The sequence below is a fragment of the Nipponia nippon genome, unplaced genomic scaffold (assembly GCF_047370975.1).
Source record: "Nipponia nippon isolate SJK-2023a ecotype South Korea unplaced genomic scaffold, ASM4737097v1 scaffold_7, whole genome shotgun sequence".
Taxonomy (NCBI): domain Eukaryota; kingdom Metazoa; phylum Chordata; class Aves; order Pelecaniformes; family Threskiornithidae; genus Nipponia; species Nipponia nippon.
In genome coordinates this window covers 42455400-42481009 of record NW_028262391.1, presented here as the reverse complement: position 1 = coordinate 42481009, position 25610 = coordinate 42455400, and the positions used below count along the sequence as shown (strand labels likewise).

Genomic DNA, 25610 nt, shown 5'->3' with positions numbered 1-25610 from the left:
CTGGGAGTTCCCTACAGGCCAGGGACAATGTAGAAGACGAAAGAGGTTGGAGTCTTATGAAACAAAACTCAAGGAGATAAGATCTCCTGAAATGTGTGGGCCAAAGCTATGGGTAGGAAGTGGGGGCACATGATGTGGTGGGGCAGCTGGCTTTGAGCAATGGTCTGATCCTGTTTTGAGCCACCGTTGCTGAGCATGAGCCACACAGCAGTATGGTGTGCTTTGGTGCGTCCCATGACAGAGTCCTGCAGACACCTCTGGACTTTTGGACTAGCAACCAGGGCTCTCCTGGTCCACCGGGACTTTACCACTCACCCTGTTAGGACCTGGAAGGAGTTTATCCTACAGCTTTAGTCTCCAGTTGCTTATTTGTTATTTATTATTGTTTTTATTACGGTAGCCTCAAACGGCCCAAACATACAAGGGTACCACAGGGTTCAGCCTTGATGAAAAGCAGATGAGGAGCCAGACCCTGCCTCCAGTAATAAAATGCAGAAAGCTGATGTAGCAATGCAACAAGGCTTTTGTGTGGTTTCCTTCTCACTACCCGTCTCTTGCTTCCTAGGGGATGTAGGAGACAGAGACCTGGTACTACTTTGCAATATTATTATTAAGGGGACCGATTTTCAGCAGAAACCGAAGGCAGTTCCTGCCTCCTTTGGCCAGAGCCAGGTCCCAATAGCCCTGTCACATGCAGCAGTATGCTGTATTACCAATGGGTCCTGTGATGTCCACGGGGTTGCTGCTCACGCACATATAAAATGAGAGGTATAACAATCTGGCTCTAATCATCATTTAGCCACAATTGCCTTGTTTGTGCCAGGTTTTAAACTTCACACTTCAGCCATTTTGGAGAAAGGGAGATTTTTACCAGAGCTCTGTTCACAACAAGGTGGTTCAATTTACGCTGGGGAATGTGTAAAAAGTTCCTCTCCCACACACAGAAGTGGCTGAAGAGATCTTGCTCAACCATAGCACAGAGAGTGCTGTACCACACTGCACAACAGAAGCCGAACTCAAGAAGTTTCAGCAAAAAGAAGTACACAGTTCAGGAAATTGGGAGCCTGCTAAAAGCGAGGATTGTAATGGAAAATATTTTGCAACCCTAACTCTTGCTGTTTCTAGAGAGATAAGCAGAGGATAGCCAAATTGAAATCCAGCTAAAACATCTGGACTAATTCTTCTGCAAAATGTCCCATAGAATTTTTATTAAAAACACAGTCAGTGCCCTCAACAGCCCAATGCAATATAAAAGCAATGCAGGGCTATTGACTCAAGCCACCTGCAGAACTAGTAATACCACTTCTCCCAGCATTTACATTACACCAAGAGGTTTCCCATTCAAATTCAGATCAGAGTCATCCCTATTTAGCTGGTTAATTCTGGTGAGATTATATCAGAGGAGATCTGACTTAATGCTGATTTTAATAACGTATCAAACCCTTTTTTTTTTTTTTTTTTTGGACAGAGGCAGAGACTGTCCTAAGTAACACGTTTTTTTTTTTTAAACTACCAGTGTTAATAATACAAATACAGAAGTGACAAATACATTTGTAATTGCGCAGCTAGTTTGTGGTATTGGCATAACAGAAAATGTTTCAAGCCTATAATACTGTCAGTAAGAATTACTTTAGGTAACAACTTGGGATCAGTTATTTCCTCTAAAATTGGAAATTGCTGAAATTACTCCAATTACCAGAGCTCTCTGGGAACAGATATACACATACCACTTGTCCTCTGTGCTGTTTGGGAATATTTTAACTGATAGCAAATTATGGACTATCCATAACTGGCTATCATTATTTCAGAGAGAGCTTTTCATCTAAATCTGATTAAAAGACCATTTTTGTTTCCCACGTTTACAGAATACAGCAGATGTGGATCTGAATGCTGTTATGTTTGCTAATAGATGTAGGACACATGGTAGTGTGGTATTAATAAAGGTTTGGGCCAAGATTTTCAAAAATAGGAGCCTAATTTTAAGATTCCACCATCCATATTTAGCGTTGGAAACGAACAACCTTTTTTCACAGAGCTCCAGCAGCTCCTATTGAAATCAGTGGGTGTCAGAGCTTTTGGAAGTTGAACCACTAATTCAAGAATCCCAAGGGAGAGTTAAGAGCCAAATTTTCATCTCCTCATGTTTGAAAATGTGGGGATAAGATTCTGTGTGTAGCAAAATTCCCATTCACTTCAATAGAGCCAGGATTTTTCTCTGATCTGGAGCTGGTTTTGAGAAAAACAGGTTACCCCGAGAGAAACAACCAGAAGTGAGTGATGCAGGTCATTTCAGCACAACAAAAGAATGAGGTCATCCCAGAGATGCCAGCAATCTTATAGAATAACTACTGCGATTTTAGATTTTTTTTTTCACAGTTCTAACAGGCTTGTTAGTATATTTATTGCTTTTCATTTTCCTGTGTTCTGAGCATTCTTATATACATGGAAGTAAAAGACAATTTTCACCTGTGGGAGGACATGCTCAGAATCAATACTGTGCATATGATATAATGTACATATATGAAAATGCAGTATACTGCAGACACTTCTCATAGCTCATCAGCTTCAAAGACTGTTGTATCACGGCCACTTTCAGGGATTGGGAATGGATTCATGTGGTCTTGGAACGTAATCCATTTTTCTCTAATTAGTATTACTGAAGGTCCCCCAAAATACCTTTCTAGAAAGCATTTCTACAGCTACCACAGGCATGAAGAGGGGCTTCTCGACAGCAGAAGAGCAGGGGGAGGGAGATGCAAGACCCAAAGCTGGTCTCTGCCCTTTGCTCAGCCCCTCCTCTTTGTGCCCACGGGACACCTCTGAGATTCAGGTCTGCTTCCAGAGCTGCTGCTGGCAGCCAAGACTGCGCTGCAATCAGGACATATTTTATACACTTTACGTCCTTACGGATGTGAAACTCTGGAAGACTGGGGCAGATTCACTCCCTGCCTATGTCATCAAAAACACAGTTACACCCAGTCAGGCTAGCAGCAAGCCCTTTGGCTCCAGCTGGGGTGAATCATGCCAGTGTGGAACCTGATTCTTCAGGGGAGATAACATTGTAGCTCGAATTTTTAATAAACAAGGCTGGGCTTGAGCTTCCTCTGGGTAAAACCACACAGGGCCTCTTTCAGTTTCAGGAGGTGAGAACCAAAATGATACTCTGCCTCCAAACAAAAGCTCGCTTTTATCAATTTCCAGGATTTTCCTAATGCCAATGTTGTGGTTCTCATTTTTCCACAAAAACATTGCTAATAATGGAGCCATCTCTTGAAAAGTTCCAGGATTTATAGCAACTGGCAGCATGTTCAATACGTAATTGTTTTTTGGAACAATCATAATCTTATTAGTTGCCAGTCTCCCCCACCAAGATAAATTTAAAGGAAATCAATCTGCGGACACTTCCCTGATAATTCTGGTGGTTCTAACCTTTAAATTTAGCAGTTGCACTGAGGGTATACCTTGAGGGTGTGAAACGCTAAGGCTTCCAGTTAAGAATTAAATAGTTAATTTCTAGCAGTGAACAAAGACCATTCACTAGCATAAGCCCTGACTTTGTCCAATTAGTATTACAGGATGATATTGAAGCAACTTTGTCAACAAGTTCAAGCAAAGATTTCATGGAATTATCTGGACGGGTAACAAACATCACAACGTCATCAGCGTAGAGAGTCATTTTATACTGCTTCTAACAAGAAATATGTTGTATCCCTTGAACTTCTTCCCTGGGTCCTGTGGTGATAGCATGAGGTTTCAAATCATAAATTATCTGCACTTTGGGACTGGTCAAGGTTTTGAGTTATCTGGCTAAGTTTACAAAGTATCCCTGCTTAGTGTTAGCTGGATTTATTTCTTTTAGTGAAAATTCAACTGGTCTGGCTGGATATCAAATGCTGAATAACTATTTCTATTCTTGAAATTCTAACCTTTGGGAGAATAAAAATCTTGTAATCAAAAATCCTGTTTACCCAATAATGTTAGATTACTAATGATACTGTCAGCAATTGCTAATGCTGACAAACTATTAGTTTGGCAGCACAGTCATACACATCCAAATGCAGATCTGATATAAGCGCTGCAACCATTTGTCTGTTTACAAAATTTGGCCCACTGAATACACACAAGAATGCATGAATTGAAAACACAAATATAAAGGTTAGATGTGACCAGAACACTTGGAGGGGTTTGTTCTGCAGAACCAGTCATGCCCAAAGCTCATACATTTACGTGCCATGCAATGCATGCTTAGCGCATCGTGGATGCTCATGTGCCGCACAGGCGCTACGTCAGCTGTGGTCAGTTGAGTAAACAGGTGTGGGGCCTATGCAGCTAACCTGGAGAGTCAAGTCACATCTTATAGGGGCATACTCTACAGATCACTCAAGAGATTTACAGGTGAGTCAAAATGAGGGTTAACCTCTCCCAAATGTCTAAATCCACAGCACTGAATGGCTACGTCCAACTTGGTCCACAGAGATTTCGCAGAATACTTTCCCGCGGTTACTGCTTAGTACTATCTGGCCACTTTGTAACCTCTTTTCAGCTGTGCAATTATACAATGAATACACAACATCTGTTTTCTGTTATGTTTGAAACACGCCTCATCAGTGTTTGAATGGCAGGATATGCTGGTGAACAGCTCTGGAAGGATGGCTGATGCAGCAAGAGAGAGCATTGCCTTTCCACTGATAGCTCTGGCAGCATGTGAAGCATTCTAGCTGGAGCGATTGCGGTCATGATGGTATGCAGTTGGCATTTCTGTTTGGAATTTATTGATATAACTTGCTAAAGAGGAGACTATGTGAGAGTGCCCCCTCCTTACACTGGAATGTTTCACAAGCAGGAAATATCACCTCCTCAGCCAACCTGGATCCCCACTACTGCCGGAGAGCAGGAGATGGTGCAGCTAGCAGAGCTGATGGCACTTTGCAAAATGCCTGAGGATTGGTGCTGAGGAGGAGAAAATGGCCCGATTTTGAATTATGTTCTCTTTTCTAAGCAGAGTTTGGCTTTTTTTTTTTTTTTCCCACGCTAAATTAAAGCTACTGCTCCCTGTAGGTGCTCTGTGGGGAGATACTACAAGAGCTGTTGAAACTAAAAGACAACTAAAGAAAAACAGGTATAAAGTATACATGAATATATTTGGGCTAGAAACTGAAGAAAAGCTTCTGGTCATGAGAGGATGAGGGCCAGAACAGGATTCCAGTAAGAAAAGGGGAAAGAAAAAGTTCATCTCAAATGTGAGCAGGATTAGAAGATACAGTTGCCTGCAGAATCTGGAAACTAGACTTGAAGAATTTTCCCATCAATATATCCTACAGGAGATGAAAAACAGAGGCATTGCCCAGACACAGCTCAGAAGGATGTTTCTAGCTTTCTGGTTGCCTGATTACAACTGCAGCTCTGAATCCCAGATCTGTGACTTTAGGGTGATGATCTGGAGCCTGAACTGGGCATTTATACGCGTTCTTCACAGCCTAGGGATCGAAGCCTTTGTTAAGGTATACGACTCTCGAAATATGGGCCCCCACATTGGTATGATGCAACTCCATGTATCATCCGCTGCTTGTGGTGGTGCTACTAAGCTGTCCCCTTCCCAGAACTGCTCAGTCTTCAACCCATATCCATTAACATGTCCTTTAGCTGAAGTTCATATTATGAGTAGTAATATTGGAAATTATTTTTATCATCCTTTAGAAAAAATAATTACTTTCCATTTATAGATTTTCTCTTTTTTTCCTGATTAAAAAAATACATTTTCTACACAGGCAGAAATTTTCCCACAACAGTTTAACTGAACAGCAGTTTCCCCCTCAAAAACGGTAGGCAGGCAATTTCTGAAGAACTGTTCTTAAATGACAGAAGAAATCCAACACGGTTTTCTTACCTTGCTAAAAGAATCACAAATCCATCTTTTCTTTTGTCATCTTTTATTTACACAGTTCAGCATTAGAACCTGGATTTTGAATACTTGAAAACTTAATTGAGTTTCCTCAGCAGAGATGAAATCACTGAAACACTCTGTTTGTTGTATAAATAACGCTGGAGCAAATCAACCCTGAACAAAGCACCAGTAACTATTGTTAAGATTTAGGTAGATCTTTTACAAAGTGTCACACTTCAGGAATTAGTAGTTAAAAACACTGTTTATATTTCAAGACAAAATATAGAGCACAAATTAATCTCTATCCATATTCTTATCCATTTGAGTGAGTGATGACAGGTACTATATAAACATCAACATGTGTGATAAACTGAGTTGGTTTTAATTCCGTGATTTAACAGAAGCAGTAATTGTGCGGAAAGGTATTTTGAGAATCAGACAAATACAGTCAGTTGCCTGACTGGAATAAGTCTTGCTTACCATTTGGTGACTACAGTTTGCTCCTGACCGACCACGTGTGCTATTTAGCGATGAGCGCAAGCAGCTGTTTGAGCCATGCCACTCAGTCAAGGTCCAGGTGTCTGCTGCCCTAAGATATCACAAACTATGACTTGTTACTCAAAGGAGCTTTGTTTCAGCAGATTGCACTGGCGTGGCAGCTAAATCCCACTTGTGAATGAAAACATTCACTAAGTTCCTCTTGTGTCAGGTATTTTTCCCTCCGTTACATGTCCCATGCTAATTATAGAATTATCTGAAGGGCTTTCTAAGTGATAATGACTGTAAAACACAGTTCAGTGTTGCAATTACATTTCCTCTTTCTATCCTGTGAGGCTAAAGATTAACTGATTTCATCCTAACATGCCAGTTTTTTGATAACTTCATAATGCTTCCTAATCTCCGACTAACTTCCAACTGATGAGTTAACTAACTACTGTAAAATAGGTAACACAAAATCATCTTGATGAACTTCTTTTCAGCAAAAGCAGTGAGTGAGAAAGACAGGGAAATAGCATACAGAAAGAACTCAGTTTTACTGTGATTCATATGGATACCAGACTAAGTTCTGGACTAGTTTTGATTATAGGAATACTTTACATCATTTTTCATGACTCCTAACATATTTCAATGTTTTAATATTTCAAAACTTCCATGCTAACCTTTTTGTAATTAAATGTTTCATTTTCATTTGAATACATTTTACCAAGGGGAAAAAAAAGTTATCTAAGAAATATTTTAAAATATAAAGGGTCAATATCTAAATGAAACCCAAATGTTTTTTTCTTTGATAATTCGCAAAACATACCCACATTTAGTTTGTCTCAGATTTGGGACACTTGCTTTCAGCATTTTGATTTTTTCAGAATGAGAATATTGATTTCTGGTCAGGAAGTTGGCACCTGAATTTTAGGAGCCAATGATGCACACAAACCAACTGTGGGATGATCTGCACACTCATTTCATTACTAAACTGTCTTTCAGACTCTTCCCAGTACCACTGAGCAGGCAGTATCCAATAAAGAGCACTTTCTTCTATTTTTCTCCTTGGAACTGTTGAGGATCCAAGCAGGAAAACAGCCCTGCTACCTTCCCCTGGCTGCTGTGGGACCATTGATGGAGGAGCTCTGAGGCAGCTCCCTGCGCTAGGCTGCTCTGCAAGTCTGCTGCTCTCCCAAAGAATCTGCATGTTGTAGACACTCACTCTGGGAACGTGTGTTTTGGCCCAATTCTTCCCATGGATTTGTCCCAATTCCAGGCAAATTAGACAGCCCCACTGTGCCTGCATTGATTACCCCATTGTTCTGCACAGCGGCAGTCAGTCTGATGCCTCAGGGAAACTTTAGAAATGTGGTGTGAGTCCTGTAAGCTGTTCAGAGCATGAAAAGTAAATCTGACCTGTCCCAAAAGAATTGGACTTAGTGCAAAGTAGCTGGTGCATGCGCATATATTTGTGTCCTTAGATTATTTGGGTCCATCCTTTGCTGTGTGAGATGTGGAGCAGGGATGCAGAGCCAGTGCAAAGAGAGGGGTACTCTGGAGCATGCAGCTAAAATGGTATGTGGGTTCAATGAATGAACTCAGGCAACTATGGATGGCGGTGGCCAAGTGAAAGGGAGGGCAGAAAACACTCTTGCAAGCCCTGTATTGAGAAGGAACATATATTCTCAGCAGACTAACTCAGCATTGCCTTGCACTGCAGCATCGTCGTTAATTCTGTCAGCCTGTCCCTGGTAAAATGGGATCCAACACCCGAGAGTTACTTGTGCCTGAGTTTTGCAGTATTGACTAAACTAGCTTTGACAAACATTCATTAATCCCATAACTGCCTTCCGTGACAGATCAGAGCATGCCCTGATTTGACTTACATTTGCTGTTGAAGATCCCACACTGAGTCAGACACAAGTGGAATCCAGGAATCCTGCCTCTGTCTCCTGAGTTACCCACCCAGGACTCTAGCTGGCAACTGATTTCATCAATCATTTCAGTATTTAGGGGGTGCCAGTCACCAGACTGCAGGATCCAGGAGGCATAGTTACCTCGGCACTTAAGAAAACGGGAAGAACTGCATTCCCAGCACATGGCTGTGGGTAACTGTGCACACACGTAGACTTTTTAAAGAAACTCCTCCTCACCAGACTACAACTTCAGTCCTAAACAAAGGTGAAAGCCAGCTCTCTACTGCACTGGCCATGGCTTGTTTTCTTGGTAAAATCTGTAGACATATTCCACTAAATCCATTTAGAGACCACTCTGCATTTTCCAGACTTGCTGAATATTGCTTAGCTCAGGTAGGAGCCATCACAGATAAAATACACAGGGTGCAATTAAAGACGGTAATTTTATTCAGACACACTGGGGACTTGAAACAAAGTTGAGCAGGTAATCTTAATTACAGCATTTGCTATCTGCTTTGTGTTTGACCTTGTAACCTAAATAATTTTCTCTTAATATAATTTTGTGTGTGTGTGGTAGTACTACATCCACTCCTAAAAGACTGTAGAGCCTTCTTCATCTGCCACAGACTTTCTGTAAGTAACTGGCAAACATTTGTATACATCTAAATAAAGTCCCTCCAGTAGTCTGAATGAGGAATGTGTGTACTCTCAGGCCTGCGAATGTTCTCGGTGTTAGTCAATGCACTAACCTTTGGCCTTGAATGACACAACTTCTGCCAGTGCCTTGCTGGCATTTGTGTCTGTCTGCATTTGATGGAAGGCCTGAAGTCTGGCTGGCTCTCTTTCTGTCCATATTCTGTTTTTATAAAGCTGCCTACCGTGGAGTCCTAAGGACCTTCCAGGATAATTGAAATGCACAGGAATTAAGATAATACAGTACCTGAACGTGCAAAAGTCCCAAGTTCAGTAGTGATTATGCCTGTGTCAGGATTGCAAGATTTGGTCATACATGTTGATTATTAACAAGGGTTTTAATTTCTAGATTGCTCTAAATAGTCATGTTGATTTTCTAAAACCCAAGATTTAACTATTTTGCACAATCAAACACTTGATGACCTCCTGCAAGCAAAGATTTTATCAGCTGTCTGCCCTCTGTGTTTGCAAAGTCTTAAGGATAAATTCCATCTTGCAGTATATGTAAAACTGCTTTCTGTCACCTTAAAATAGACAGTGGTTCTGCCAGACAGATGTGAAAAACAGATTATCAGTTGGACATTGTGGGGTTATTACCAATGTATCATTGTTTTTAATTGATTAATCAGATAAGGAAGGTTAGGGGTAGTTTTATAACAAATGGTAATTTTCTTCCCCTCTCATATGGGTATGCTATAGGAAGCAATAGACCACAGAAAATGGCTACCCCCTTTGATTTTACTGCATCTGGCCACAGGAAATGTTGCACATTTGGATCAAGCAGGATAAACAGCAAGGGCTTCCTCTTTTGTGAAATCATCTTTAAGCAGCACCCCTCCCCAGGAAAATAGGTTTTCCACTTTACATAATGTTGCAGCAGCAGTGGTTTGTTCCTAAGTTTTTTCTGGGTAGGTTATGAACTTTACGGCTCTGACCACAGATCAGTTATTTATCATAACAGGAAAGATGAGACCAAAGATATTTCCTAACCTTCTTCTTTGCAGATCAGAGAGAAGCAAGCCAAAAAACATTAACGCTTCATATTCAACTGACAAAGATGATACAGAAATTTTTGCTCCTCTCCTCTAATCATATTTGGTTGAATTAATCTATAATTTTAAACAGCAAGGAGCAAATTAATATACACAGTTTCACTCAGATCTCTTCTCCAGTGCTGTGTGATCAGTCTCTCAAAAGTAGACATTCAGATACAAAAAGAATAATCTTTTTTAGAGACAAACTAAAGAAGGCAGTAGAGAAAAATCTCATTTCTAGAGAAGACTTCTCCATTTGATATCTAGTACAAATGTTCCTGTGTATCCTGGCAGCATGTTAAATACATGAAAAACGTTCTGAAATATTGCTGGAGACAAAAAGCTTTTCCTCATCTAATGCATTTGCCCCTCAAGGACTGCCCCTCAGGATCAGGGAGCCTGAAAACACTGAACTCTAGTGGCAGATCTAGCATATTTTTTATGTTGCAGGAGAAAATTAATAACTGTAGGAAAGCGTGTTCCTACTTTATAGTGCCATATGACAAGGCACACATAGCAGGGATTGCTCAAGTTACTGTACCACAAACCTAAAGAGTAGAGTATTTCATACAGGACCAGATTGCAGCACTTAACCACAGGCCTGCAGCGTGCCGGTGCAGAGCTGTGCTGTTGGAGGGGGAGGTGGGACAGATGCTAACCTCTCCCAAACTAACCTACCAGGATTGAATTCAGAGCAGTCACCAACAAGCATGCTTACAAGTAAAAAGCTTTAAGAAATGAGGGATTAGTCACAAGCACCTAAACCTTTACTCCTGCTGCCTTGGAGCAGCATTATGCCCCTCTTCAAACACTCCTCCATATTGTCACACACATCAGTTGCCTCAGTTCATGATCATAGAATCATAGAATCGTTAAGGTTGGAAAAGACCTTTAAGATCATCAAGTCCAACCATTAACCTAGCACTGTCAAGTCCGCCACTAAACCATGTCCTCAAGCACCACGTCTAGCCGTCTTTTAAATACCTCCAGGGATGGAGACTCAACCACTTCTCTGGGCAGCCTCTTCCAGTGCCTGACTACCCTTTCGGTGAAGAAATTTTTCCTAATATCCAACCTAAACTTCCCCTGGCACAGCTTGAGAACGTTTCCCCTTGTCCTATCACTTCTTACTTGGGAGAAGAGACCGACCCCCACCTCGCTACAACCTCCTTTCAGGTAGTTGTAGAGAGCAATAAGGTCTCCCCTCAGCCTCCTCTTCTCCAAACTAAACAATCCCAGCTCCCTCAGCCACTCCTCATATGACTTGTGCTCTAGACCCTTCACCAACTTAGTTGCGCTTCTCTGGACATGCTCCAGCACCTCAATGTCCTTCTGGTAGTGAGGGGCCCAAAACTGAACACAGGATTCAAGGTGTGGCCTCACCAGTGCCAGGTACAGGGGCACTATCACCTCCCTAGTCCTGCTGGCCACACTATTCCTGATACAAGCCAGGGTGCCATTGGCCCTCTTGGCCACCTCAGCACACTGCTGGCTCATGTTCAGGTGGCTGTCAGCCAACACCCCCAGGTCCTTTTCTGCCAGGCAGCTCTCCAGCTACTCCTCCCCAAGCCTGTAGTGTTGCGTGGGGTTGTTGTGACCCAAGTGCAGGACCCAGCACTGAGCCTTGTTGAACCTCATACAATTGGCCCCGGCCCATTGATCCAGCCTGTCCAGATCCGTCTGCAAAGCCTTCCTACTCTCCAGCAGATCAACACTTCCACCCAACTTGGTGTCATCTGCAAACTTGCTGAGGGTGCACTCAATCCCCTCATCCAGATCATCAATAAATATATTGAACAGGACTGGCCTCAACACTGAGCCCTGGGGAACACCGCTTGTGACTGGCTGCCAACTGGATTTGACTCCATTCACCACCACTCTCTGGGCTCAGCCATCCAGCCAGTTTTTAACCCAGAGCAGAGTGCACTTATCCAAGCTGTGAGCAGCCAGTTTCTCCAGGAGAATGCTGTGGGAAATGGTATCAAAAGCTTTACTGAAGTCCAGGTAGACAATATCCACAGCCTTCCCCTCATCCACTAAGTGGGTCACCTTGTCATAGAAGGAGACCACGTTAGTGAAGCAGGACCTCCCTTTCATAAACCCATGCTGGCTGAGCCTGATCCCCCGGTTGTCCCGCACGTGCCGCGTAATGGCACTCAACATGATCTGCTCAAGCAGAAGGAATAGCTCGAGCCAGCACCTTCACTCTGCGCTTGTCAGTGAAAGTTTCAGTTCCTGTTATGTTTGCCCTGTGTCTAAGTAGCATTTTGCTACCAGTCCTGGAGAATGTGGGGTCTTGCTCTCAACTCGCTCTTCCAGCTAGCATGATGCTCAGGTGCCCTCAGCCTGTGTTTTAACAGGTTGTTTCTGGCATGTTCCTCTAGGATGCTGGTCACCACAAAATTAATAGAAAAGGGCGACTCTAGTGCAGTCCTTCACAACTCAGGAGGTTGCCTTGGGAAGATCCTTCCTACTCATCTTAGCTGAGGGAAACGCATTCAGGCAGGCGGTGAATGTCATTGGTTACATTACAGAAGACACGTCTGACCAAAAGGCTGTTTGAAGTCATGAGGCTCAGCACTGGCTTCAGTAAACTTTGGATCAGATTCCAAATGAATTATTTTTGTTTCCTTTGGACATCAGTTGGACATTTCCTAGTTCACATGAGCCTGAACATCCAAACAGGACTCAGCAGGTTGGAACTGCAAACCATACAAAGAAATCCTGCAAGCCTGAATTTGCTGAGGCTTGCCTCAAACAGAAACGTGGGTGATCTACAGCTTATGGGGCGTAAACCACAGACTGCTGGCTGTAAAACACATACTGCCATTTCTCCAACCCTGTGCATTAGTCAACACACATAAGAACAGAGCTATTGAAACACTATCTTGACTTTAACTCAATTCAATGCAATGCCCAACGCAACAAAAGATTCCCAACTGTTTCCTTGCTGGAAACAACATCAAGAGAATATATGCAATTAGCACTTTAAAAAAACTTTGAGTAGCTCCCAGCAGACTCACCAGTGTATCTCAAGTAAGATTAACACTTCCAGATTGAGAAGTACAGTCTTTATCAGCCTGCCAATAAACTTTGTGTTTTGTTCCTGCAGCCAAAGCTAGTCATAAAGGTTGTGGCCATCCTACTGTGTTTAGAAAATTCTTTGTAATTAAAACAGATAGATAGATAGATAGATAGATAGATAGATAGATAGGTAGGTAGGTAGGTAGGTAGATAGATAGATGAGCAGCAATTAGATTTAAACTCATTTGTTCTTGAAATTACTGAATTTCCTCTGAACGCAAGTCTGGCTGTTATGCAAATATTTGAAATCTACTCAGTTTAATTCTTTAAAAGGAATTCTACTTTGTCTGCTAAAGAAAACTTGACTGCTGTCCTTTTTGAATCAAGACCCTTCTGTTTAAGCAGAAATGTCATTTATAATAAATACAGTATTGGTAGAAGAAAGACAAATCTATTGTCTGAGAAGAACAAGCTATTTAAATTCCATAATGATGGAGAAATTGAAGGGAAGGAGGTGGCTGAGGGGCTTTGTGAGTCGCACAATGCCTTGAGCGCTGCAATGAGTCTAGAAAATAACAGTGATCTGCTTAGGGGTTGTGTCTGTTTCAAACAATGATGACAACTCTTCCAGTCTCATTTTAGTACTGTTGCTGTTATGGAAACTTTCCCTGTCCTCATCAGCTCGATTATGTGTCTCTATGACACTAATGAATCACAGCTGACACTTCCGAGGCTCAGCCTCTTTTGAGGCACTTGCTTCCTTTGTAAGCTCTTTGGTCAAGTTTAAAATCTGATTTTCAGAGGCTGAATGAATAGTATGAAGGGAGTTTTGTGGATTAATTGAGAAACACATGAAAACAGCAATGACTGTTACAGTACTGGTACTTCTACCACTGATGTCTTTCTAAATAAAGTCCTTGAATTTTTGAGAGGCACTCAGATGTAGACAAAAAGAAAATAAATACAAACAAATAAAATAAATTCAAATTCCCCTCTGTGATCTCTTGAGTACCTGTTGTCTGCTTTGCTGGGACTAAGCTCTGTGGCACAGGGAATACTCTTACCCCTCCAGATGAAAATTTGCTACAGGTACTTATAAGAGCTCAGGGCAAGAAGTATTTCTTCTGGTCGTTTGGAGCTCTCTTAGGCACTTGATCATTTAAATCACTTTTGCAAAGAAGACTTACACTCCCAAGGATTACATCCACAAAAGACCATTGTAATGCTGACTTTTAAGAGCTCAACCACCCAGCAGAACCTGCAACCCTGAGTACAGCTCAGTATAGCTCCCTGTACAATGCCTCTAGAGACACAGACACGAAGGAAGTGTGCAAGAAAACCAACCATCTAAATTAGCCTATAGTAAACGCCAAGAAGAGAGACATATCTTTGACCCTAATCATGTTGCATGCTTTCCTCTGGACTGCAAAGACACAGCGCCCACTACCCACATGCTTGCCTGCAGGTTGGTACTGTAATGACACCAGCCCTTTCTCCCAAACCTGGCAGGGGCAGCATCTGTTTTTGCCTTCACTAGCTCAGTGGTTACAGCACTTGTCCAAGATGTGGGAGGCTGGAGTCACTTCCTTCCTCTGCCTGAAGGGAGTTGTTCCTGTGGGTCCACCCATCACCCACTTCCCAGGTAACTGAGGGAGCCCAGGAGAGCTTGCTGTGAGTTCAGGAGCAAAGCTGGTGGTCTTGAGCGTGGGGTGTTGCACATGCTCCAGAAGAGATGCTGCCAGAGCCAGCACAGCCAGCTCTCTGTCCCCCTTTCCTCTGGGGTGTCCTTTCAGCTGAGAGCTTCATAAGAAAGGGCAGCATGCTTGTGCCAGGTAACACAGCAATAATGGGGGACTCGTTACAGCTTTCACCTCTGCTAGCTAAAATAAGGATACTTATAGCTCCCAATACACCCTCCTGGATGAAACAGCAGTGAGATGGTGGTGCCAAGAGTGGATCATGCACTACAGAAGGATGGATGGGATGGGATGGGATGGGATGGGATGGGATGGGATGGGATGGGACAGCAAGGCAGGTAGTATGCACAGCAGAGGGGCGGCTCTGTGCAGTTCAAGCGTGTGTAGTTTGACTGTAGCCCACTAATATACAACCCATTTCTGACTCTTAATGAGAGTGAAAATTCTCTTTCAGCATTTTTGCAATTATTAGGCCTCCAGGAGTTTTTACTGGAAATCACTGACAAGCTCCTGTCACAAATATAGATAACTCAGTGTTCAATGGCAGAGTTTGGCTGACAGTTTTATTACACTCCTGAGCCAAACAATCAACTGCATTTAAGGCCAGATGACTCTCCTGTTGTACATCCATATATGCTTTACGGTACAGCTGTAAACAATAGTGAAAGCCTCTACAGGAAATTAGATTTGCAGATTTCAGCTTTTAGAGGTCGGGCAAATTAATTTCATTATTTAGTGCTGATCTGTCACTGATGCATTTTGCATTATACATTCCCAGGGACCTATCCAAAGCAAGACACACAATGTGAGATTCAAAGTCCCATTGTCACCCTAATTTTAATTTTACCCGCTTTGAAAGCTACTTCTAGCAAATCACCAAACATTCAGTTATGGTTTTCATGAACTCTAATGCCAAGAAAATACACTTATTCACTAGCCTAATCATACAATGCAATGACAGAAAGGGCACAAACAACATGGATTTCTTCCCAGTAGAACTATATGCTGTGAACATTTTCATTAGTAGCATTCATGCACCAGAAGAAGCTGTCCCCATAACTCAGTCTAAATAACTCCTTCCTTCTCAGCATTTTGGAATGTATTTTCCATTTCAATTAATTTCTTCTTATTTGAACTCTAATGAGCCATGGGGTGGAACCCAGTGGCCTCTCCAAGGCATGTTGGTTGTCCAGCTTTGTTACTTCACGCAAAGGCCTTTTATTTTTTCTTTTAAGTTTATTAGCTTAGATGGGCATGTAAAGGGAAAAAGCAATATATATAAGGATTGAAAGTAAAAATCAGGCATGCTTTTTAAAATCTATTCTCACGCAATCTAAACTACCAGTGCTGGCATGCACACAGCAGTAATAGACATCCTGTCTTGTACTTTTACTTCATATTCATCTACACACAAACTTGTACCAAGTCAGTTAAATCAGTGAAAGCTTCGATTTACAAGCAGAATTTGTGCCTTAGCTATGGCCCATTCTGATTAGGCCCATTAACTGATTTAGGCTAGCCCCAGAAGACTCTGCTTCAAAAGATGTTGCAGGCAGCATTTTATACAAAATTAACAATAAAGTTACGTTTCATCTCCAAATCAGTTTCAACTGCGAATTCTTTATTTTCCCCTTATTTTCACAAAATTCCAGTATTTCCTAGATAAAGTGAGCTCCACATTACAGTCTGTCTCCTTGCTTCTCTAAAAGCTAAGTTTTAAATTGGCCATATGGCCTTCGCAACTCTAGAAAAATGACAGCGAAGATTTGAAGATTGTCTTGAGGCCAAAGAAGCCTTCTGCTAGACTTGGCCTTATGCTGTCCTTCACTGACCACCTGCATCCCCAGGACATTACATAAGAAAAGCAAAAGAGCAAGTAAGACTCAATGGGGTTTTAGTTAGTGAACAACAATTGAAGACCACTAGGCAGCAGGGACAGACACATGGGTGAATATTGATCTCAAAGTAGTTAAATTGTATATTATTCGATATAGATTTTTTCGAAGTACATTTACAGCATGAGTGAGGTACTAACTGCTTCACAACAAAGAAATAAGCCAAACAAATAAGCCGCAGAATTTCATTCCATATTCCAAAACTGCGATTTATCCCAAAGTGAGAGCCAGTCCACAGATCAGACTAAGAAACAGTAAAGAGAACAAAAGCCATCCAACAAAGGCACTAATAACAACCCACAACACATAGGAAGAGATGTCATGTAGTGCTTATGCACTTATGAAATAGTTTTCTAGCTTTAATAGTGAATTACAGCAGTTTAACAAGAAAGCTCAGACCACAAAAAAAACAAAATAGTGCAAAATGCTACTGGTGAACTGCTTCCCCAACCAAAGTGACTAAAAGTTACCTACTTTCTTATATAACCACTGCCTTAAGTCTTTGAGAAGCAGCTCCAGGAGAATAACTATTTCCATTAGAAAAAACTCAAGTTGTCTGAAAATGGATTGTCCATAGATCCTGAAAGATCTATCTATCTGTGGCATTTTGGATGCAGCCTTAAGAGATCAATGTTGATTTACCTCCTATCTAGGGAAAAAGGAAAACAAGAGCACTGGGAAAGATACGGCAAAGACAGGGGAAAAGAAAACTTGGTAAACTTTGAAACTCTCTACAAGTGCAACTACTCCTTGCTAGAAAGGCTATTCTGCAGGACAGATGTTAACTGCACACTTGTTTAGAGACAAAGCAAAGTTTTTAAAATAAAAGAGCTAAAAGTTTGCATCACTTCTCGGGCAGCAATGTAACAGTGCTACTTTGGTGCTCTGCATACTGCCAATTCAGCCAGTCCTGTAAGCTGGTCCTCCATCAACTGTTGCTGGCATGATCACAGCATTATTTTTAGTGCAGCAGGCGGAAGGAAGACAGGCGTGTAGCCAGCAGAAGAGGTCTGATGGAAGTATTTAAGTTTTAAAATAAAGCAGTACATGCTGTTTTAAAAGCTGAAAGGAAGAACAGGGAAGATTTAAGAATGGTGGGAAAAGGAGAGAAAGAAAATTACTGCCCTTCTGTTGGTGTTCTTGGGAATACTTCACTTGTTCTACGTAACTAATGTGCAAACCAAGGTGTGGACTGAAGGAAAAGCTATTCTCACTCCATCAGAGAGATTGCATCATCGCCTTGAAAACAGACCAGAATTCCTTCCCAGGAAACATGCACTGGGATTTATTAATTCTCTCCCGAACTCAGATTATGATGAAGTTTACATAGGTTAAACTGGCAAGAACATAATTTCTCATCTTCGAGAGCACAGGAGAGCTGTAAAGTGGGGATTTGTATGGAAAATTCAGCTGTGGTGGAACACATGAAATTGTGCATATCCACTATCCCTGCGAGGACTGAAAACAGCCAAAGATTGGCAGGCAGTGAAGACAAAGTAGAGCAAATTCGCACCTTGTGTCATCCTGAGAACGCCAGCATCACACAGAGCAGCCTGTGGAAATGGCCGCATGGGAAGTTTGGCTTCAACAAAGTGATGCCCGTATGAAAGAAGAGACACTCCCATCCTTGGAGCTGTGTCAGGCTGCAGGTACACTCCCAGAGTCATCCTGCCTCTTCCCCTCCTGGGCCAGAGACAGTCCCAGTGCCTGTCCTCCTGTCCTTGGACCTACCCATGCACATGCTTTGCCACAGCCCTTCACAGGCTATGCGGGTCGCAAGGATCTGCAGAACCAGGGAGGCACTTGGTGCAGCACCGTGTTACTGATGGGAAGAAAAATCCTCCGTGTTTTTGCAGCGTTGCAGGTATGCTGATCATTTCAGACAGGAGCTGAGACACTTGTCTACTGCTTCACAGTGCCATATACAGGGTTTTTATTTTCTTCTCTGTAGCTTACTTGGGCCAGGGTCAGCCAAAGTACAGCCTGCAGCTGCTCCCTTCTTTGATTATTGATGAGGATTAGGATTTATTTTTTTATATACAGCTCTGTAGGTGTGCAAGACATTTCACACAAATATACAAGGACAGGGCTCTGAAGAGTTTATACAGCCCAAACAAGTCGCAGCACAGCCAGTGAAGACACACGTACGATTAAAGGCTTATTGATGTAAGCTCCATGTGTATCTTATTAGGTGGACAAAATGTAAGTTGCTTTGTGTGGCCTTTTTCTGAAGGCAGAGTCATTTTTAAGTGTGATACTTTAACCTTTTGTTATAGCAATTTGCTGTTTCAAAGCCTAGCTCATAGGACTGCCATATTGAAACTTTGATTTGCTTCAAAAATAGCTTGTGAAAAGATTTAATTCAGATTAGCACTCAGGAAATAAACATTATTGGGTAAAGGGCAGAAGATGGCCCTTAGCTCTTGCTCCAGAACAAAGCCTGTGTTTCTCCAGCTTTGCCTACAGGACTTAGTTACTAGCTGCAAAGATGTGGGACTACTTTCCCAAGCTTTCTAAGCCCTTTATTCTCCCAGGAGTAGTCCTAGGGGTTGGGCAAAGGGAACAACAGGATTTGCCCCAAAACACAGAGAAATAGTGCCCTTGTACTTAAAAAACAAAACAAAACAAAAAGCTGTAGTATGCTTTCTTCTGTTGTGTTACCTCTCTGCTGCTGGCACCTCATTTAGGGTTACAGCTACATCTCAGAGCCTTTCTGTGGCTCACAGTGGGTATCCACAGTCACCCCATTTCTCACTGTGTTTCTTCCTTTCCACTCCCAGTGATTAGGGTCTAGAGCCACAGGCAGCCTCACACTGTGCATCCTCACACCATCCTCCATGCACCTGAACATGGGAAGACCTTCTGTAAACTTTTAAATAAGTTTTTGCTGAGCTGGTTTCCTAACATCCCCTTGTCTATTTTACTGCCTGTGCCTCACCGTGACACAGCGTCTGAACCGAAACGTGAATAAGGGATCATTCTCTTCACGCTTTAACAATGTGAATGAGTTATAAATGGCAATGTTTTGTCTAGTTCTTATGTAAGCCAATTGCAATATTCTTTGAGTAGGTGTGCGTTGAAATGGGATAAGATCAGCGTGTTATACAGCTATTCAAACACAAACTCTGACAGACGTCCTAAAGAGGGATGTCAGAGGCACCACAGCTCTGATTTCAGCTGCACCACGTAGGTGCTGCATTGCACATAACTGAGGCTCATATTTATGATTCTCCCCTAGCTTAGGCGGCTCAGGCTAAGAGATACAAAACCCTGTTTTCAGAGTTGGTAGGCAATGTTAGCTGGGAACAGAGCTCTGGAAAAAAAGCTTAACATGTCCTATGTGTCTTCAAAGACACTAAGAAGGAGCTGTCACTTTCTAAAGCTCTACCCTGAACTGTCCCCTGTATGTACCAGTACATACCCCAATATGTAAAAGGAGGACAACGAGTTTAAGCCTCTAATATGTGTTTCAAAGGGGACTCTAAGGGGCCTTCGGGATGAGCATGCTGTCAAAGTAAAATTTATGCTGAAGATGGAAAAAATATGTAAGGTTCAATAATGACCACTTCTGCTGATCACTGGAGCATGATTGCAGCTGACTGCAAGAAGACTTGAATGATGGAGACTAATACAAATCCTCATTGAGATAATCCTCAGGACTCTGAGTGAGATGTGCCAAGGCCAGAGGCTAACAATAAATAGCAGAATCAACACAGGAACATTGAGAACCAACTTGGCATACTTGAGATGCATTGAACAAGCAATGCTTACCATCAAAGACCTCTAACATTACTGAAGAAATTTATTTGGAACTAGTTATCCAAGGGGTCCCAGATTTGACAATATAGCATAGCAGTATTTTAAGCCAACATGAAGCAATAAGTATCCAAGAGGATAGCTGTATCTAAAGAATACAACTGGCAAGACTGGACTTACAGACTTCCACAGAGCTATCACTGCAAGATACGCAGTGCTCTCCATGATGTTTCAGCAAAACACCTCCTGACTCCTGGAGCCTTCGAGTCAGCAAAATTTACTGGAAAGGATGCAAAAATGGATGCCTTGAGTAGAAGCAAATCTACAAACCAGCCGTTCAGTTAGTGAAAAAGGGCACTGATTAATGAGCTGGCATACACAGGCAAGCTTTTTATTCCATCAACTTTACAGGTTGGCTAAAAGCCCCCAAAATTTTGCAAATCACAATTGCTCCTAGGGGACTATCTTTGTCTGGTTAGTTTATTTGTTTGTATGTACATTCGGTAACTAAGGTCAAAAGTTTTATAGCAGCAACTGTCTCTGAACTGTTAGTTGGCTTTGATTTTTCAGCCGTGGCACTGAGACTTTTATGCAATATTTTTAATAATAGAAATGCACTTTGTTTTAGTTTTAACTAATTATAGATTTGCCTGATGCAGTATTTCATGTGCATGGGTAAAAGGTAATTGTTATAGCCTTATAAAATCTAAAGATTAAATTCTGCCTTTAATTACATAGATTTCACTGGTGCTTCAGAGGATTCAGTGATGTCAGAATTCATCTACAGTAATGGTTTAGCCATGAGATTAGGCAAAATACCTATTACTTGATGTCAAATCATAGTGACACAAACATACTCTACAACCTTTAGAAATGACTGCCCAGACCTGACCTGAATAAGTGGAGTTTGCACAAAGACAACTGATTCCAAGCTGCAAAATTCACATCACTAAATTTGATCAGATGCTGTGCAACCCAGAATCCACTCCTGTATTTACAAATTCAAAGCCATTCTTATTCCACCCAATTTCAAGCCCCCTACATGGTGTTTGAGACAACTTGCACAAAAGAGTTCTGTTCATGTAAGTTTTAAAGCAACATCCAACCATGACATTTCAGCCTCCTTTGATTTTCTAAAGCAAGTGTTTGCAAGCCAATAAAATTATTTGATATTATCATTCACTTTAGACTTAGTATGCATCCACAGGGCAAATACTGTCTATGAAATCTGGGAACAGAGATGATGCCATGTATTTAGGTGACCCTTCCTTTACAAGTACTTAATAGAAGCAGCAAAAGTCTGACAACTGTCCACTTTGTCTTTTGTGGCAAATGTTCGCAAATAACCCTAAGAAATAACATCTGCAGAAAGTGGGAGTTTCATGAACAGAAAAATAGCTAAACTCACTATGCAAGTGATTTGCAGTTAACAATATTGCAGACTTATTGATGTGTAGCTTTATTTAAAATTTCTATTGATAAGCTGAGAGGGAGGAAAGTAGTCTTAAATGCTGAAGAAAACAGATGTTTTCACCTTTAATATAAACTGCAAAAAGAAGCAACACCATAAACATCTACAACAAAGGGCCCCTCTGGGCACGATGCCATCATCACCACTGCTTTCCATTATCAGTGTACGTTTGCAAGAATTATGATGTTCAGGTTCCATTTTGAACTCCCGTTCATCAGAGTGTATAAACTTGTCCTTTTTCATTTTCTTCAAACTGAAATTTGGCAGAGGAGTGCTAGTGGGTGGGGAGTTTTTGGAAAGATTATTATTTTTAAAATTTTGTCTTTTCAAACTGTTCTAAATACAGCAGTGGGGAATATGCCCTGAGGAGCAATGCTGTTGTATGTCTCTCAAGGGAGGGGTATTGACAATTAGACATTGTCAGTCTCTTATTCAGTGCAAGAGGAAAACAAGCATTTGCGTTTCAGGCTAACTAATGGAAGGCCTCTGCCCCAGCAAAAATGATGAGTTCAGGGTGATGCTGTGGGGCCAGGAGGCCGGGAAGCTGTCCATCAAGGGTTCCCAAGGGTGGTCTGTAGTCATCTTGCAACACACAGAGCTTTTGTATGTGGCCTGAACAGGATCTGGGGGTTGTGGCTGTCCTCCACAGAACCAGCTGATTGTCAAGGCTGTAGCAACCATAGGGTCTCCTCCAGCAGCGCTGGGATGGGGTGAATGTCTGGGCACTCGGGATCTGTCAGCCATTGAAAGCCTAGACTAGCCTGCCCCTCCGGAGCAGTCAGGCATTTTGGCAAGTCTCACAGCTGTGTATTTCAGACCCCTGGCTATTTCTCCAACCCTTCCCATTACTCCACATGACAGCAAGAATACTCTGCAAGAGCTGGCCCAGGAGTGCAATATTTCCAGAATTGAGATGAATTTCTGCTTTCAAGAGCAGCAGAAGCAGTGCATAGCCTGACATGGTGTTAGAGTTGAGCACAGATGGGGACAGCAAATTCCCACTCCAAGCAGGGGCCAAAGTGATGGACAGACTCTGTCTCTAGGAGATGTGCTCCAAAGGGGATACCAGAAGTTAAATCTGAGAGAGGAAGAGGGGGATAATGAGTGATAGCCAACAATAGAGCTGAGGCAGCCTAAACACCAATTTGCAACACTAATCCCCCGTCAGAATTTTTTCTGACCGTGCTATAATGCCCACAGCTACCTGTCTCACGTACCAGCACATCACCTGCCTCGTTCACCACAGAATCCCAGAAACCCCAAACACAGCCGGCTTAGAAGAAGCTCAGGAATGTGGTCTGGAAACAAGGACATTCCATTCACCTGCATGGTTTCCAACTCATTTGCAAATCGTGTTTCTTTGCTTTTTCTCATTTTATGCCTGCCTGTACCATAGTCCCCATAAGGATTCTATAGATAACAACAAAAGCAGTGAAAGTGTTTGCCAGGGGGCTAGCACAGGGCAAAACTGTGCTGCTGTGAATTGCTGAACGCACTTAGTTACATGCTGCAAGATCTCAGCGTTGTCCGGACAATGCAGGGTGGTACAATGGCCTTAATTACTTTGGTCTAATGGAAATGTTCCAGGCCAACTGGAAAAAAATGGCCTTTGGATCAGGCCCTTATCCTTCAGTTTCCACACTTGCCTGCTTGCAAAACCCCAAAGTGTTCATTCAGCTCCAGCCTGGAAAGATGCCAGAGACCTAGAGCTAACCACAAAGGATAGAGGCTTGAAATTCAGGACAGAAATTTTGAAAAATTTCTTCATTTCTAATTATTTTAATGAATAATGTATAAATGGATCTTTCTGTACATTTGTGCTGATTTGGATTGGATTATGGGGGAATTCCTAATGCACACTAATTGCTATACGCCGTAAGATACCTTCCATCCACCCGGTTCTAAAAAAAGATTCAAATCATGCACAAATGGAAATGTTGGCAGCTGATCCTTTCAGCCCTGAGAAAAAGTGACCATCTTCACACCTGCTAGTATCTCACTGGATTCAGCGGGTTTGCTCATTTGCATTTGCAGGACTCATTTATTTGTGTACCATTTCATAGTACATTTAATTTATCACCTACATGGCAAATATAGAATCATAGAACTGTTTAGGTTGGAAAAGACCTTTAAGATCATCAAGTCCAACCATTAACCTAGCACTGCCAAGTCCACCATTAAACCATGTCCTTAAGTGACAAATCTACATGTCTTCTAAATACCTCCAGGGATAGAGACTCAACCACTTCTCTGGGCAGCCTCTTCCAGTGCCTGACTACCCTTTCGGTGAAGAAATTTTTCCTAATATCCAACCTAAACTTCCCCTGGCACAGCTTGAGAACGTTTCCCCTTGTCCTATCACTTCTTACTTGGGAGAAGAGACCGACCCCCACCTCGCTACAACCTCCTTTCAGGTAGTTGTAGAGAGCGATAAGGTCTCCCCTCAGCCTCCTCTTCTCCAAACTAAACAATCCCAGCTCCCTCAGCCACCCCTCATCAGACTTGTGCTCTAGACCCTTCACCAACTTAGTTGCGCTTCTCTGGACATGCTCCAGCACCTCAATGTCCTTCTGGTAGTGAGGGGCCCAAAACTGAACACAGGATTCAAGGTGTGGCCTCACCAGTGCCAGGTACAGGGGCACTATCACCTCCCTAGTCCTGCTGGCCACACTATTCCTGATACAAGCCAGGGTGCCATTGGCCCTCTTGGCCACCTCAGCACACTGCTGGCTCATGTTCAGGTGGCTGTCAGCCAACACCCCCAGGTCCTTTTCTGCCAGGCAGCTCTCCAGCCACTCTTCCCAAAGCCTGTAGTGTTGCGTGGGGTTGTTGTGACCCAAGTGCAGGACCCAGCACTGAGCCTTGTTGAACCTCATACAATTGGCCTCGGCCCATCGATCCAGCCTGTCCAGATCCCTCTGCAAAGCCTTCCTACCCTCCAGCAGATCAACACTTCCACCCAACTTGGTGTCATTTGTAAACTTGCTGAGGGTGCACTCAATCCCCTCATCCAGATCATCAATAAAGATATTAAACAGAACTGGCCCCAGTACTGAGCCCTGGGGAACACCACTTGTGACTGACCACCAGCTGGATTTAACTCCATTCACCACAACTCTTTGGGCCCAGCCATCCAGCCAGTTTTTAACCCAGAGCAAAGAGTATGCCCATTCAAGCCATGAGCAGCCAGTTTCTCCAGGAGAATGCTGTGGGAAATGGTATCAAAAGCTTTACTGAAGTCCAGGTAGACAACATCCACAGCCTTTCCCTCACCAGCTAAGTGGGTCACCTTGCCATAGAAGGAGGTCAGGTTAGTCAAGCAGGACCTGCCTTTCATAAACCCATGCTGACTGGGCCCGATCCCCTGGTTGTCCCGTACGTGCCACATGATGGCATTCAGGATGATCTGCTCCATGACCTTCCCCGGCATCGAGGTCAGACTGACAGGCCTGTAGTTCCCCGGATCCTCCTTCCAGCCCTTCTTGTAGAGGGGCGTCACGTTTGCTAACTTTCAATCAACTAGGACCTCCCCAGTTAGCCAGGACTGCTGACAAATGATGGAAAGTGGCTTGGTGAGCACTTCCGCCAGCTCCCTCAGTACCCTTGGGTGGATCCCATCCGGCCCCATAGACTTGTGAGTGTCTGTGTGGTGTAGCAGGTTGCTGGCCATTTCCCCTTGGATTATGGGGGCTTCAATCTGCTCCCCGTCCCTGTCTTGCAGCTCAGGGGGCTGGGTACCCCAAGAACAACTGGTCTGGCT

The 25610-nt window shown here is 42.7% G+C and overlaps 1 long non-coding RNA gene across 4 annotated transcripts in view; it reads right to left on the bottom strand.

Annotated features, from left to right (window-relative positions):
* LOC148051038 (uncharacterized) overlaps nt 1-25610 on the bottom strand; it is a 143519-nt gene that overhangs the window by 55726 nt on the left and 62183 nt on the right. The window contains exon 1 of one of the 4 annotated variants that reach the window (XR_015700641.1): nt 6365-6533. The exons of the other annotated variants lie outside the window; for them this stretch is intronic. This is a non-coding gene — a long non-coding RNA (uncharacterized LOC148051038). Of the gene's footprint in view, nt 1-6364; nt 6534-25610 lie in introns of those variants that run through there. 4 annotated transcript variants of the gene reach the window in all.